The sequence below is a fragment of the Brachycentrus maculatus genome, unplaced genomic scaffold (genome assembly GCF_059751285.1).
Source record: "Brachycentrus maculatus isolate JH-2025_06_01 unplaced genomic scaffold, ASM5975128v1 h1tg000126l, whole genome shotgun sequence".
In the NCBI taxonomy this organism is placed as follows: Eukaryota; Metazoa; Arthropoda; class Insecta; order Trichoptera; family Brachycentridae; genus Brachycentrus; species Brachycentrus maculatus.
In genome coordinates this window covers 15,376-22,500 of record NW_028280879.1, presented here as the reverse complement: position 1 = coordinate 22,500, position 7,125 = coordinate 15,376, and the positions used below count along the sequence as shown (strand labels likewise).

At 29.8% G+C, this 7,125-nt stretch overlaps 1 long non-coding RNA gene across 1 annotated transcript; it reads left to right on the top strand.

Annotated features, from left to right (window-relative positions):
- Positions 1–1,463: 1,463 nt before the first annotated feature.
- Positions 1,464–2,999, top strand: LOC148309358 (uncharacterized). Its single transcript, XR_015837552.1, has 2 exons — positions 1,464–1,720; positions 2,028–2,999. It is a non-coding gene; the product is annotated as an uncharacterized LOC148309358 (long non-coding RNA).
- The last annotated feature ends 4,126 nt before the right edge of the window (positions 3,000–7,125 follow it).

Here is a 7,125-nt window from a genome sequence, read left to right as displayed (position 1 = left end):
ACTTGAAAACCCTGCTAAAAATACTTAAAAACAGCGTTGTATTTCAAATTCCGCTATATTCATGGAACTTGGCTTCTGACCCATATCAGCCAATCAGAGAGCGGGGATAGGTAAAAATTAAGATGACGTCACTATCGGTTTGTGTGTCGTGTTGTTTTTTTAATACTGAAAATAATTCTTAAGAAATGGGAATATTCTCTATTTCATAATATTTTATCGAAAGTCTTCTAAACATAAATGTTACCCGGAGAATTTAGTATTTTTTGGAAAATCGACTTACATGGATCTGGCCGATTTTGAAAGTAGGCGACACATTTATATGTCTTCTAATTATGATTTGTCGCCATACTTTAGAGTGGTACATATTTATGTTTTTCATTTTAATACAACCTACTAATTAACAATGTCGACGCGTCACCGCAGGGGTAGGCAGAGAGAATAAAACGCCAAATCATTCTGTCTTTACAAACAATGATTATTCCGATTATTCCAACTCCTGTATTTTAAATACTTGATCACGCCAAATTTCCCTCAATCTTCCTCTGCTTCTATTATCAACCACATTGAACTCATTATTTTTTTACTACTTTACTATCATTCTTTGCCTCTTCCACATTCAGGTATCTCCTCAAACATACCCGCTGATTATCTGGACTCCTGCCCCGACTGCTTTAAAAAAATTGATCATATATTTTTTTCACAAAATCTAGGTTTGTATCAATCAATGAATTAATTTACAATTAAAAAAAACTTTTTTGAGGACAAATCCAGACTTGTGAATAATGATTTGGACACACTTAATATTGTGATGTATAAACTTATAAAGAAAACAATTTCTTGTGGCATTTAATAATTTTCGGGTGAATGAATACATTCATGGATATATATTTTTTTTAAAGAAATATTTGGGTTTTTATTATTTACACAAATATTTCAATTTCACACTATTTCTGTGGGCCTAAGCAGCTTATTATTATAAATAGGTATCAAATTGTGGTAGAGTGGGTTCGAACCGCGAAACTCTGACTTAAGAGTCCGCGACACTAACCACGGGACCAGAACCCGACGCAAATCCGGCACATTTCGAAGTCTGCAATAATATAATTGTACAAAATAAAAATAAATGTGCATTATGAAAAATACATAAAAGATTTAAAAATACCATTGTGCCTTTGTTATATTTTAACATCCTTGCTTTCAAAGTATTTCGAGATATTCAATTACCGTCGTTTTTATGTTATGTCTCCCATCTGATCCCGCGAGTTACAAAACTCATTAACAAACGGTAAATATTTCATGAAAATGTGTTTTATCATCTTTAATGGAAGCCTAACACTTGCACAAAATAAAAAGAAAAACGTCTCACTCGTTTCTTTAGCGCTTATTTAAACGTAATATTATTTAGATACTTAGGTACTGAAAATTAACAAAAAATTGTTTTTCAAATTTAGATAAGCAAACAAAGAACATGAGTTTATTCTTGATGTATGTTTAAAATGACATATTATTCATAAATCTAAATTCTTGTTCTTACAAATAATGATAAAAAATTTCAACATTTTAAAATTTCATGTAATTTGATAAGGCGAAACATTTTTATTATTTAATATTAATTTCTTGCAGACGATCGAAATAAGTTCTTCTTACAACTTAATGTCCTGTGCATAATATTTTTTGAACGTTTTATCCAGATAAATTAATTATAAACAGTGCTTCAATGGTAAGTTTACAAACCCGTTTAATTTTTGTGATTTTATTATAAATGTTTTTTATTAAATATCACAATTTAATTTATTTAATATATATTTCTACTTTAAACGTATTTCAATTTAATTACGCTGTACCCCTCCAAAAAATTAAGCTCCTGTATTTGGAAAGAGGTTTACACTTATCGTTTATTGTTTGTACTTATAAATGACACTAAAGTTTTTTGTTCCTTTTTTCCCCAATTAACATGTATAAATAGCATAAACGTAATAAATTAATGTAAAACGTAAACTCAAGAGCTTCGTTATGTTATGTTTTAGGAAGAAAGGTGTACTTGTAAGCAATGTCAGCGACCGATGGATACACAATGCCACAGTAACTACCACATCCCGTGCATTCAAGGAAGTATACATTATACCAAAAGTGATTTTGTAAGGCGAAATGGTTTGGATTGTAACGCCATTAAGAAACAATCGCTTCAGGAAAACAAAGTCGATATATCCAAAATTAAACAAAACGAGACTACTAAATCAGTTTGTGGTCAAGACGGTGAAACTTTCTCTCCCGCTTATTCAGTAAATGCAGACAAAGAAAAATGTATTTCTTTTCAAACTCAAAAAAATGTTGCAAAAGCTCCTTGCATAGAAGGATCTGGGCAAAAGCTTTGCGTAAGTTCGTGTAATAACCTTCCCAGCTGCAAATATCATACTCCTTGTCATCCGTTGCAACATATTCCTCCCACAAATCCTGTTATAGCTTGTTCTAGTTGTTACGTAATTGATCAGCAAACTATTGTTCAATCACCAAACATTGATGCCAAACATAAATTGTGCAAAAGCCAGCAAAGTGAATGGTTCCCTTGTTCATGTGGGAGAGTAGGATAAAGTTATAACATACACAAATAGTAATAACATATTTGATTATCATATTCTATCTCAAAGCAATATGATGTACTGAGTAACAGAATTGTTTCATTAATTGATTTGGCAGTCACTTTGTGGGAATATCAATCCGTTGTTAATTGTTAATCTTACTTTGCAAATTCCACTATTTATTAAATTGTATCGTGTTTTAATGCATTTCACATTATTTGCAATTACGGTAACTAAATAACGAAAATAAATAAAAGTATGAACCAAGTAAAAGCAAAAAAAAATAATGAATAGATATTTAGAAAAAGGGACTGCCAAATCAAATAAATTAACCACTGAAAGAATCATGTAATTATTAAATATTAAAAAAGGGTTGTTACGTACAAAAAAACTTTAAATAAAAAAAAATAAAAAAAATAATTATAATAATTAATTAAAGATTCAATTAAAATTAAAACTCAATAAAAACGTCATTTCTCAAAAACTGTGGTCTTCTGTGTATAATTTTTTTTGTGTTTTAGTAAAGGAAATTCCTAACAAGTTTTCTTGTAAGAAAACAACGCATAAATGCGTAAAAGATCATATTTTTATCCATGTTATACTCTTATAATCAGATCTCTTATAAATAGATTAACAAAACCTTAACCGTACTTTATGAAGTTGCGGATGGGGAGTTTTATTTGAGCAATAAAGTTGGTATTTCTGGTCGGGAACATTATTCAAAATTACTGCAAAGAGGAGACAATTTTTCTCAATTAGTGCTACTGTTTAATTTGCCACGTTAACCGACACAGTTCATTATTTTACTACAGAAAATATTTTTTTGACAGTGCATTTACTTAAAAAATAAATCAATAATTTTTCATTGAAAATTTCCAGTTGGCATGAAATATTTTCAGAAATTTCACACCCAAATGATGCAAATATGCCACAACAAATTGACGTTGTGTCAACTTTCTTATCGATTATATAAAGGCTAGGTAAATAAACCAACCCATTTGACTCGTAGATATGAAAGTATAATTTATTTATTTGGATATATATAGGTGTTGAAATTTATTGAGTTTATTTGACTTTTTTATAAGTATATTAAAAAAAAACACAAAGTAGGTATAGTAGTATAAGTAGGTATAGTAGTATAGTAGGTAGGAATAAAAGATGAACTATGATTTATAGGGCACACGGGGTTGCGTACCCAAACTCGCAAAACTTGTATGATATACCTACATATCACTTCATACGAGTGCCAAAATGGTCGTCAATAATTCAAATGCAAAATTAATCATTGTTGATTGATTAGTAATCGTCAAATTAAAATAAAATAATTGAAAAATAAATATTTCTCGCATTAGTGGAAGACTCACTTTAACTGAAATCAATAGTACAGTAAAGCATAGGAAATTGCGATGATATGGGTACATAGGACGTAGAGAACCTGTAAACACATTGTAAACGCCATAGATCTTCCTCGAAAGACATCTAAAGGAAGTCCAAACAATTCGTGGCTGCTACAGAAATAAAAAATGATTCGAAAGCATGGCCTAGGCTACGTTGTTTATGATTGAAGGACCTACAACCTGAAAACGAAGAGAGCTGACCCCAACAGTCTTCGAAGACGATAAGTTGCGATGTAACCAGAAAAAGTAAGAATTGATTACTTATAATCAAAAACAAACAAGATGTTTTATGAAAAAAATTACTTTTCTTGTTAAGAAAACCAAAAAGGAATCTTCAAATATTCAAAATAAAACCTTGTATTTGTACAATTTTTAATGATTACAAAAAAGTTATTACAAAAAACAGTCTCACCATTTATTATTAAAGAGAACTTACAATGATTAATAACGGCTTATGGCAGTTAATCTAGATAATTATGTAAACCGTAGTACGTTAATTTGAAAACCGCGAAATTGCGAGAGTTTCACGTTTTAAATTTGGGATACGTTTCATAGTAGGCGTTTAGATTGTTTCGCTCTGCGGTGAAAGGTGTGTGGAGTAATGATGATTTATTTTACAACCACATACAGCGAAGTAACCATTCACATTTACCTACACATGACGACTTCGTTACAAACATTTTAAGGGTATACGAATATCACGAAAATTGCGCATGCAGTATTGTGCACATGATTGAGGTAAATTTTCAGTTTAAAAGAGTTAAGAAAGACTTACCATAGTGTGAATGACAGTGAGAAAAAGCATTTGAAAAGAAATTCAACAGTCAAAATATGAATATGAATACAAAATATTCTATTTACTTAATATTTGCACTGTCGTTGATTAGTAGGTACCTGATTTTGTAATGCTGAGTAATGAGAATTGATATTTAATAATTGGACGAGAATTGAAGATGACATTTTGTCACATGAGAGAGAAGAAAGATATAACGCAGAGCAAAGAAGAAGGAAAATATCGAATTATGGACATACATATATATCTCATGTTTTCTTATCACAGTCCAATATTTTCACTTTTACCGATTAAAGCAACAACCAATATCATTTTAAAAACTGTACAAAAATAATATTTTTAATCAATTTTTGTATTTTAAATTTCTTTTGGGACACTGCCTGTCTCTTATATATTAAAATGATAATTAACAACAAAAAAAGTTCAATTATAATTTTATAAAAATTATTTTGTTGAATGCACCCCAGCATGGAAAAAAGAGGAAAAATTATTGTTATTTGTTATTTTTAATCATGTTTATGAAATAAAGTACTTCAGTAATGAATAAATATTTGCTCTTGCATTGGGTTGAGATTCATTTTTATTTGAAAAGAACTTCATTATTTTGTAAGGATGATTGCAGTTTACAATACAGTACGAGTTGTGATTGCTATCCCGCAAAACAAAATCCTGCATATATAATTTTATTGTGGATCCCGCGCGGATTTTGATATTTGTATGCATAAAGAAATATATATACTCCTTAATTAAAATACATCTTACTAGGTCTTTTGGTCTCCGCTTGGGAGAATTTTACGAAAAGAGGCTAAATATTTAATTTAATGCCATTATAAGGCAACCCTTTAAAAGTAGATACAGAGATTAATATTGTTTTATATTTAATCACTAATACAAAACTTTCTTAACACTATGTTAACGTATAGTGATAAAACGCAAACAAAAGTGTCTGTTTTTTGATGAAATTTTCTATTTAATTTTAATAATTCGAAATATGTATTTTATAATCTTTTTACTCGTCAGGATATATTTTTATTAAATTAAGTTATTTTAAAATTTTTGATTTTTTTAAATCCCTCATTTATAGAACTTTACTACAAAAAATATTTTATTTTATTTTATTAATGTAGTTTAAAGCCTAATAATAAAACACTTTTTTTTCGATAACATTTTAAAAACTAAGCAATATTTAATAATTTACAAATGACAGTCAAACAACAAGTTTATGACAAGTCAAGTCAAGTTTATGACAGTCAAACAACTTTATGTTAAAACAGTCCTTACATATGCATATAAGTAAGTACAACCTTTTCATAATACAAGAAAGCTCCTCCCAGCAAAGCTCACAAATCAAAATTAACACACTTTATGGTAACGTGCATAAAGTCTTACACATACCTCTTATAGTTAAAAAAAATTGATTATCATACAAAAAAAATCGTACAACCTGCTTCTTTTATCCATAAAGTCATTAAAAAAGAAACGTAAAAAAATATAAAAGAGCTATTCATAAACGGATAATGAAAGATGGTATCATTTGGCCATGTCGTATTTGATTGCGTGCATTATTTCATATAATTTTTCAAATAAAAATAGTAAAATATTTACATAGTGTACATTATTATAATTTATTATTTGTTATTATGTGTGTAGTGAAATAAAAAAAAAATTGTTTAATAAATTTATAAAATTTAAATTTAAACTTTTGTGGGATCCAGTGGGATTATGAAATATCCCGCGTGGATCCTGCTGAGATTGAAAACTGCACTGGAGCGCAATTTTTAGTACAAGTGCAATAATTTTCTTTCTTATTAATACTCCTAGTGGTGCTCGAATTGCATGTGCTGTTAACGGATACCCGGGGGGCGAGCAGTAAGCAGTGCCAATGGCTAGAAGTAGTTCGCGGTTTTAGTCACATTTGAGTAATCTCAACGAATCCGCCGCGCTGTTAAAAGAGCGAAACAAAAAAGCCAACAAATTAAGGTCAATTTATTAAGTTTACCCCTGTTGGAGGGACGTCGAGTTATTTCGGTGGATAAACTAAATTACATTTTAAAAGTACACCACCGAGATATCCAGCAGTTATCAGCGACTTTAATCGTACAAAATAGCGTCGCTTTAAAGCTCCTTGGAATGAATTGCTCGACCGCTTTGTCGGACTGTATTTGTATTATTTAGCCCTCTTTGTTTTTAAATAGAGACAGCCTGCGACTGTACTCGCATTGTTGCAAACTTCTTACGAAAAAATACGCGTGTGAGTCTCATGCGTTGGATGCGAGAGAGTTTTTAGGTTCTAGAAACAGTTGATTTTATGCATTAATAACTATGTATTTTTTATCATATTTTTTTTTCAGGGTAA